The 9,856-nt window shown below is 41.6% G+C and overlaps 1 long non-coding RNA gene across 1 annotated transcript in view; it reads left to right on the top strand.

Moving 5' to 3' along the window:
• Positions 1–253: 253 nt before the first annotated feature.
• Positions 254–9,856, top strand: part of LOC117151735 — a 55,970-nt gene continuing 46,367 nt past the window's right edge. Inside the window, exon 1 of the long non-coding RNA XR_004461842.1 lies at positions 254–424. This is a non-coding gene — a long non-coding RNA (uncharacterized LOC117151735). The remainder of the gene's footprint in view (positions 425–9,856) is intronic.

The following is a 9,856-nucleotide window of genomic DNA, read 5'->3' as shown; positions in this document are numbered from 1 at the left end:
GCCCCTGTTCGACCCTACCGAAAGTCCTTGCTCAATCAGCCTTCCTCCAGAGTTCCTTCTCGCTCTATGTTCTTCCTCGTTCTCAGGCTCGTCTCTTAGGCTGCAGTACTCTCGTGTCTTCGTGCCCCTTTACCATTGAATAAATTAACGTTTTTAGTTTGCCGATATTCTGTCCGACGCAGCCTCGGCTCCACTCTACTCTCTATATCTTCCGTCTATCGCAATGAATGAACTTCTTTTTCTTTCAGACGCTGCCTGCCTTCGCAGCGGCTGGGCCGCGCTCCTTCGCGCCGCTCCTCGGCCACCCACTCTATTCAACCGCGAAAATTCTGCAGGAATTTTAATAACTCGGATTCGTACTGATTAAAACGGAGGTCGCATCCGACATTCCTCCGACCAGCCTACGGTTGCTACTTGGCAGCGGGTGAGTTCAATATTTTGCCTCTGTGTATTTATTCCTTCTTAATCCGTGTTCCTTTTGAAGAGATAGAGATAGAGATAGAGAGAGAGAGGAAGACAGGCGGGCAGATTGGGAAAAGACGAGAAGAAAGGAAATACGTCGTTGAAACTTGTCGAGTCGTTATATATTTACCCAATAACATTAATAATTCCTCTAGTGCGCGTTTGTATCGAATATGCCGTATTATTTGATTCTATCACAAAATTTTGATTTTATTTACGAAAAATTTATTTTAATATGATAAACTCGAAACTAATCTAAAATACGTGAAAGATCTGTTCGCAATTTTCTTCGCTCCTGTAATATAAACGATATATTTTCTTTTGTTGGAATACAACGATATTAATCGCATACAGATGAGGTGGTTGATCGAACGGATCCTTCCCTTCGTTGCCCAGCGATAACCCTACTAGCGTACGTTCGTGAGATGTACCGCGGTGGCTGGCGCGTGCATGCTCTTCCGAGAATTCGACGGAAGAAGCGTAAGGATACGGATGGAACATTGGGCACGGCATAGCGCTTTCGATCGAGAAACTGCTACAAGGTTCCGTTGCACGTGACGTCACACAGACATCTACTCAGGTCACACTCTTTACTGCATAGAGAGTGGGCTTCAAAACCTTTTCAAGGGTCATGGGTCACTAAGTCGGTTAGCCTGAGAATAACTAGCCAACTGTCAACATTCCACAACGCTCCCTTATATTTCCTGTAATTTTTGTTTAATAAATATCACATAATATTATTTCAACACAAACATTGCGTCTTCCACAGATTATTAATCTTAATTTCGAGATGAAATTCCAACATCTTTCCGTCGCACAAACTTATTAGCAATTAACTGCAATTATTCCATTCTTTCTCTTTTTACTTAAAGTTTTAGCGTCGCATCGACATCTAGATCAGCGAGTGAAAAATTTCACTTTTTCACAGTATTCGTTAAAGAGAACAGGTAATTCGATTACGATAATCGATCGTTTTAGTTTTTATGCAGTTCTGACGATCACGATGATATTCAACAACGATTACACTGCGTTTCTTCGCATTCTCATTCACATTTAAACATGATTATTTCTTTATGTACGTTACGTCTATTCAAGGATACTTTATGTAAATAAGCCGAACAAGGTCAGAAACTTGGCTTCGGATTTACCATCCACTTTCTCTCCTTTCGACCCGTTCGACCTCATCCTTTCTCACTGACTGGAAACTTCAGCTTTCGTCGCTTTTACACGTAACACGTCTTACATTATTTTATCACCTCCCAGAATCAATTAAGCAAAACCTTCCACCCTCTAAACGATCTTAAAACGTTCATTGTTCGATCTATATACCGGACGAAATCATCGTCACGTATATACATATCTATATGTATACATAGATTTACAAACATTGTTTGCGAAGAATCTGCGTATTTTCTCCTATTATTTTATTATTACGTATCTTGAACCTCGCGGATTCTTTTCATGTTTAATCGCGTCATATCAAAAGCTTTCCGTCTAATCATAAAGTAACATCGAAATCAGAAAATTAGCAAATATATGCTTTGCTTATCGTGTCTTCCTCCCGCCATCATTGTACTTCTACGTATATATGTGTATACCTTTTGGTAACGATACATTTAATTGCACGCGGGAAATACGACTGACAGTATGCCATGTATCTGTGAGTCTGCGAATATCTCGAGACGTCACGTGCTCGTGGCTTTTATCAAAGCTATGTGAAGTCATATGAATGGCAAACGTGTCTAAATCTACGCAAGCGAAAAAAATCCTGTATCGTACAAGCGTAATGCTATAAAAGCGAAGGGAAACGGATTGACCCTACCGAATTAGATGCTTTCTATCAAATGTCCCGACTCTGAAGCAGAGTGATAGCTTACGTGACTGAACGACCACGATGATCATTTAATTCCAGTCGAGGAAAAGTATCAACAGTCGGGGGCAGTTGATCGGGGTGAGGGTGTCATTCGGTCCGCTGGTCTGTCGGTCTGTTGGCCTAGGGAAGGGCGCGTGGCGCACGTCCACTATCAATTTATCACCCACCCTCGCAACTTTCCCTCTCGGACCTCGTTCTCGTTTTCCCTCTTTTCTCGGGTCGCCCAACCTCTCCCTTGACCTCTGCACCCCTCCCTGTCTCCCTATCTGTCTTTCTTTCATCCTTTTTCGATCCACGAAAGAAGAGACCACTCTGAGAAAAGAGGGAACACGAAGAGAGTCGAAACAACCATGACCAGCACAATCTAGCGGTGGTCAGTTCACGCTGTAGGATTATAGCTTGTATGTACTACTCGTCGCAACCAGTCCGTTTGCTCTTTGACTCGTCGAGCACCGAGGAGAACCGTTTACGTTGAGTGATTCTGATCGTGAAAAAGGATAGACGAGCAAGGACGTGCATGATTTTCGCTTTTACGACTCATCGGGGAACGTTACGAATGCCTGAAGGAAGGCAAGAGAACTTGGTTTTCAATTTTTTAAAGATAAAAATTATCGTACCTTCGTGATCTGTTTCGTATTTCGTTACTTGGAACGACGCGACACGATCTACGATTTAGCACTGACTTCGCCTAAAAATCCGATTCGTACGTACTAAATTAATTATACGGTTTGTATAATTATAGATTAATTACGTATACGTATATACACACTTTCGCTAATACGTGTCCCCTCTGGGATCAAAGATCGTATGTTTTTAAACGCGTAATTAACTCTTTGCATTAATTGATCGAGACTCTCAGTATTTTCTGAGATAACTTTGTAAACATTGTACAGGAGATCAAGAAATATAAAATACGGTACTGCCCGATAAATCAAATTTTAGATATAACGCGGTTGTAAGTGCACGTGTTTTTGCATAAAAATTGAACATCAAACGGAAAAATTTTACTGCAGGTACGCTTTTTTCATCTACTTTTGCAGAAGAAATTATCTACTCGCCTAACATCAGGCATTAGCATCTTGTATAAGCTTCGATTAAGAACCCGTGCGTTGAACGCAAAAGTTCGATAGAAGGGAAAATAACGTCTCGCGTATCGACCTCTGGTATAAAAACACTTTCTTCTGGTCAGCCTTGCGCGGGTCAGTCGATCGCAGATACTGGCACGCTAACATCACCGCACGATCGTACACGAAAAGGCATAACTGAGTACGCGGAAGAAATTTTTCTACCATCGGTAACCACCGGTATGCTCGACGAAAGGGAAAGCAAGGGAAAGAAACGAAAGACTACGACGGGTCGGGCAGGAAGGAAAGCAGGACGACGCGACGCGACGGTGGCTAGAATCGAGGGTGGTTAAAGGAGAGAGAGAAGGCGGACAATAAAATCAAGCGGCAGGGCTTCAACCCTTCCGCTAGAGTTGAGTCGTAATCTTGCTTGCCACTCAAGGGTCGAGGCCTACGAGATACCATTTTCTTTTCCGCCAGGGTAATTAATTAGCGTCACTCTGTTAAATCACGCGACGTACGTGTTGCGTGTTGAATATCCGATCCGTGCGAAAGTAAACATGATAAATAGCGATCGATCGAAATACGTGAGCTTTTGTAATTTAATTTATTTTCTTTTCTTTAATCATGCACGTAATAGCTCTATTAAAATCGATACGAAGATTTTATCGATCGCGTGGAACAACGACGGTACGTTATAAAAAGCACGATATTCAGAGGAGCCGCGAAGAATTACGAGAACGGAAACGCACAACCTTTCAGCGGTTTATACACGAGTAATTTTCCAACCAATATCAAAAGTTATCTTTCCACTGGCGCAAATGAACTTTAATTTCTGTAATTCAATAAGCCACAAGAGCACTCTCGACTCGTATCTCCGATAATTCTGGCTTTCAATACGAGTTTAAGAACATCCGAGATCGGCACTTATTTGTAAGTAATTCAGATCCGCTGCTGGCCCGCCCTTCTCCATGGTTTAATGATTAAGACGAGCGTGGAGGGGGGGGGGGGGGGGGGGGGCACAGGAAAGAAAAACGAAACGAGTAAAGAGAGAAGGATAAAGAGAGTGGCTCTTGTCGTCGTTGCTGCATTTTTAATACCGCATTCTTCCCTTTAAAATTTAAAAATACTTCCGCGTCGCGTAATTGCAGGACCTGCTGGAAGTAAAATGCACGTGAATGCAGGGAAATCCGTCTCGTTGGTCGATCCACCGCCGACGGAACAGAGTTTCGCGAAAAGAGGAGGGAGGTGGTGGTAAAGGGGGAGTTACAGAGAGGCAGCGTGCCGGGGCTGGTTGCTCCAAGAAAATTAAGTACTGCCTGGTAATTTGAGGTATTGATTTTTATAGCCTCTCTCGGTAGGCATACATTAAAACTCCCTCTTTGCCCCCCTACCCTGCTTTGCTTTCCACTCCTTCTTCTTAGTCACCCTTCCCTGCAGGGGTGACACGAACACGGCGGTGCCTGGCGATCCAGCATAAATCTATCTTCCCTTCCCTTCCCTTCCCTCTTTCGAACGAAACGTTCGCATACGTGTCTTTCGAACGAGCCTGCTCCTCTTCGATCACGACCTCTGCCAGTCTTCATACTATTTTTTTTTTTGTAATAGAATCGACACCACTGTTATATGTACGCTATATATCAATACTATTCTATCGATTAATTTATCAAATGAGATACGATTTAGATATAGTTGATATAAATTAATACATGCAATCGTATGCCGAATGACATCAATTTTGATAGATACTTTTCGCAAGTTATTAAAGCGACTTATTAAAAATTTGCTGGAAAATTAAACGCGTTCAATCAACTTGGAAATAGCGGTGTTTTTCTATATAACCTTCGCATGAGGAAATTAGACCAAAGTAAAATTTTGACATTTCTCCTCGGCTCGTACTTGGCATACGCGCCATTATATCGATTTAGTTTTCCATGTTAATTAATCATATTGGTCCGAGGGAAAGCAATTTGTTCGGAGCAACCCCAGAAGGGTGTCACGAGTACTGTGGCGTGTTTCGATCAGATAAAATTTCTCCCCCAATGAATTTTTCACCTCCTGAAGCACGGATGTTCCCCGTGCTGTCATACGTAATTACAAACACTCTGTGTATTCCTAATCGGCAACTATTTCTGCAGATTTTTAATTAAAGCTGTTTCTTTAAAATATAAAAGATAAAAGAAAACGATCACAGACATATACGCAACGATATTAACCGAAACCCTTGATTACTATCGTTGGAACATAAGAGACGATACCAGCTTTTGAATTGAATTTTAGAATATTTAATTTTAATCTATATCCTATATCTTGCGTAATAATTGTCACTTGTGTTTTTGCCGCGTAAAACAAAAGTATAAATTAGCAAGTATTTTAAAATTAACTCGATCTAAAGTCTTACGGATCGTCGACGGCCCAACAATGATAAACGATACGGGAAAGTATCGTACAATGATATTCTAGACGATAATATTTCAAAGAGGAAATTTTTGAGAAAAGAGGATAATTTTTGTTAACGTATACGGAGGATATACAAGGAAACGGTCTGCGTAAAAAATAATTGTAAGAGATAGAGAGAATGGTGAAAAGGCGTACGAATGGATGTGGAAAATTGGCGGTAAAGATCGTGCACGATCCGTTCTTTCGTTGCTCTTTCGTTGTTCTTTCGTTTCCACGTCAAGATAGAGAAGCAAAAGAGAAGAAAAGGAAACTCTCTCGTTCCAAGTTCATATGTGAGCGTCGATTTCGCGGTCCGCTGCGCTGCGTGAGTGGTTTGCTTGCCGCTTAAAAGATCCGAAGCATAGCCATAGCGATGGCTCCACGACATCGCGCAAGCTCGTCCAAACAATACGATCAAATAAAGATCAGCTCTACTTATCAAATAAACAAATTCGTTTCTCATTGGCTATCGTTGAACTACTGATACTTTACAATATACTTGTCGAATCTTTGTGTCGGTTTTAAATCACCGAAGAAAGTTATTATATATATAAATTGGAGATACTTTTGAAATTTTATGCACGTAAGGACAGTCATATATAAAATTACTATATAAGATATATCGTATATAGAGGAATACAATAGATACACGCGGCTATACAACGGAAGGAACAAGGTGAATAAAAGATTTCTTAAAATGATTTGCCTCGACAACGTACGTACTACCTGAGCTTCTGAGGGTAACGGCGTAAAGGCTGGAGCGTCGCACCTGTTGCTTCAGTTCTTAGCACCAAATCGAAGGCCCCGACTCCGACAAGATACCATAAAATGGAATTTCATAAAGTGTATTTGGAGGCTGCAGGTATATACGTATCTACTTACCGTAGGTATACATGCCCTTCTGTTACATCGATCTCTGGCGTAGTTCGCTATGTGCACGTACCGTCGCACGATCACGCCGAAAGTATTGTATATTACCGTGCACCTGGCACACGTAAGCACTGCTTTTTCAACGGAACGAGATCGATAAACTTTGGTTTTAACGCTCTCGAGCCTGAGATCAGATTCGATGAAAAACCATTATCGTTCGCGCTACATTAACAAATTAGTTCGAACGGGACACGACGAGGTGATAACGTAGGATTTATATTTTTCCTTGATCTTCGTGAATATCAGGGATTAATTTACCGCTAGATTGCGATCAATACGAACGGTTTGATCGCGCGGAATGAACGCTCGTTCGAATCCATCGTTACTGGAGCTCCTCCGTACGGTGCACCTATTCCTCCGGACGGGGTAAAAAATGTTGAGGCCAGGCCAGCGTGGGGTCCGGACTTATGCACGCTTCAAGAACTCGGACACTTTAGATTTAACCGAGCGCTCGTACGAATAAACAATCCGCGCACCGGTGTTGCGGATTTATTAATTAGAGTCGTTAAAATCGCTCATCGCACGAATGTTTTGGCTGTTTCACCATTCGCATAATTAACGTTTTACGTGCTAATTGAACATTTAGGTGTCCTAACGACAGTCGTCGATGATCCTACCGACGATACGTGCTACTTTAATAGCGCCTGACGATGTTTAAATTACTTCAATTACATCTTTGCTACGTAATAGCGGTCGGGCAGGATATGATATGATCGGGACATTAGAACTAATTATAGGTATGTATCCGTAATGTAACGTTTGTGACGTACTTTGAATTAAACGCGATGGAAATTAGATGAATTAAAAACGTATCGTGCTTCGACTATTTTACATATGAGATATTTAGACGGAACATTTACATATATCTCCGTTTCAAAGTATTTCATTGTAAGATCAGAGTTTTTATAAAAAAGGAAAAAGAATCGTAATATCGGTTATGTTTTATCGCGCGTTTTAACACTCATAACCAGCTGAAGTTATACCTAAGTTCTAGCAATTCCAAATCAACGATCCGATAAGATCCTTTTTAAACAACTCTCACATAGTCAAAGTCGAATAGTCGGAATTTAAAGTTTCTTCGAGCGAACCTTTATTTCCTAAACAGATGCAATGTTACTCGTTTATCTCGCAAACAGCAAGATCAACGAGAAGATTAACTCGGGGCGTTGTTACAATGGCCTGGAATTCAGTAATCTGTACAGATTTCAATGATCGTTCCCCGAATCACGCTGCTTTTCTCTGTACTATATCAGGATACAAAGGTTAAACCGCGCGAGATCAATCACCGACAACTTTCCCGTCCTATCGAGCTTTTTCGGAAAGATTGAAAGTACTCTTGGCTGTTTGCACGCGTAGTCGCGACCGACGAATCCAAAGGAGGCACGAATCGCGTATATCTATCCAGGAGGCAAGGTGGCTCCGAGCAGGTTTTCGAGCCGATATCATTTGTATCTCCCGCGGCCACGACCTGAAGGCCTCTTACACCCGGACCGCCCCTCCTTCGTGCCTCTCTTATCCCAAACGATCGTCTACCTAATATTTATTTCGCATAGGCTCTTCTTTGATTTTATTTGGATATCGTGTGCGCGTTTAACGGTCGGCGTATCTCATCGGGCCGTTACGCACGTTTACGCGTCGAGCATCGCGCCGCGGCAGCCACGGTAAAACCGACCTTTTATCTGCGATAGCAACCGAACCGGACCCAACAGGGGTAACTTAACACCTGAAGATGGGTGCGTGCGCGCCTCTTAAGTACATACTCGCAGTTACGTTTTTGCGTAGACACTCGATACCGATGCATCGTTCGAACGTCTATTGTACATTTTACTCTTACACTCGAGTGAATTTTTATGCACCTATCTGAATCGAAATTTTTCCATTCATATACATTTTAACACATTCGTCGATGATTGGGTTTTATTATATGTGCTGTATACGTAGAACGTCGCGCGGAATTTTTGCCGAACGTTGCGGAACAGTGGCATGTGCGAAGAAAGACGCGGAAGTAAATTGCTAAACGTATAGCAAACTACAAAATTACGACAGACTGATTTTTTATTTAATACGCGCAATGGTTAAAGGGCTTCACCAAAAAATCATCGAATATCGCGTCACTGAATGTTTACTCAAACCGAAGAACTCTGTACTACGATTGCTGTAACAAAATTCTCTACAGAGCGAAGAGATAGTCTAATAAATAAGTAAGACAAGTTGGAGAATTATTTTCTGTAAAACGGTGCGTTTTTGTATTTACAACAAAGGGCGTATGAAACGAATTTCTGTATTGTTTTGGAGGAATTAATTCAGAGTTGTTACGTGAGTATAGATATCACATGTGTAAATAATGAGTAGCAGCACCGGGAGCATTCATCACGACAAACAGCAGCAACGCCAAAACGGTTTATCTACGATAAACGGACTCTGGCACGTGTAACGTAACACCTTAAATTCATATATGTTCGTACGAATGATCGTACGTCTGGATTATAACAACACATTATACATACAATGAACTATACGCTTACCTACCAGTTTCACATTACTGTTGCCTGCGTATACACCCTAAATGTCTCCCATGGATTTGAGTGAAAATTAAACGTTCCAAACGTAAAAGACAAATTAATGCAACATTTCGCTGTAACATATACGTGTATATAGAATTGTTACGTGGTAATTATCCTTAAGTTTTAGAATGTTTAAAACCGCGAAAAATTGTCTATTTCCAACTTGAATTTGCTAATCGAACGATTTTATTTAAAAAATTAAGCAAACACAGATAACGATAAGATTCGGCAATTTCTTTCGGTCGCCTTCGAGAAAGCTATGTTTTTTGCTTGTTCGAGGAAGCCACGCTCCTAATGATCGCTTTAAAAAAGGCTGATGTATCAGTTCGAGGCGAGGCCGAGGGTTAAAAAGTCAAGCAAAGCTCGACCATGGGTACACGTTGGCTGCAAGAAGGAGCAGCATCATCTGCAAAACTCTTTCACCCGCCATAAAGGTTATCAAGGGGCCCGGCACGTGTAACTTAACACCTTAAACTGTTCGTATATACGCGTATAAGGGATTCGTAACACGTTTGAACGCGACC

This window comes from Bombus impatiens, unplaced genomic scaffold (assembly GCF_000188095.3).
Source record: "Bombus impatiens unplaced genomic scaffold, BIMP_2.2 scf_0389, whole genome shotgun sequence".
Taxonomy (NCBI): domain Eukaryota; kingdom Metazoa; phylum Arthropoda; class Insecta; order Hymenoptera; family Apidae; genus Bombus; species Bombus impatiens.
This window is presented reverse-complemented; position numbering and strand designations above follow the sequence as displayed.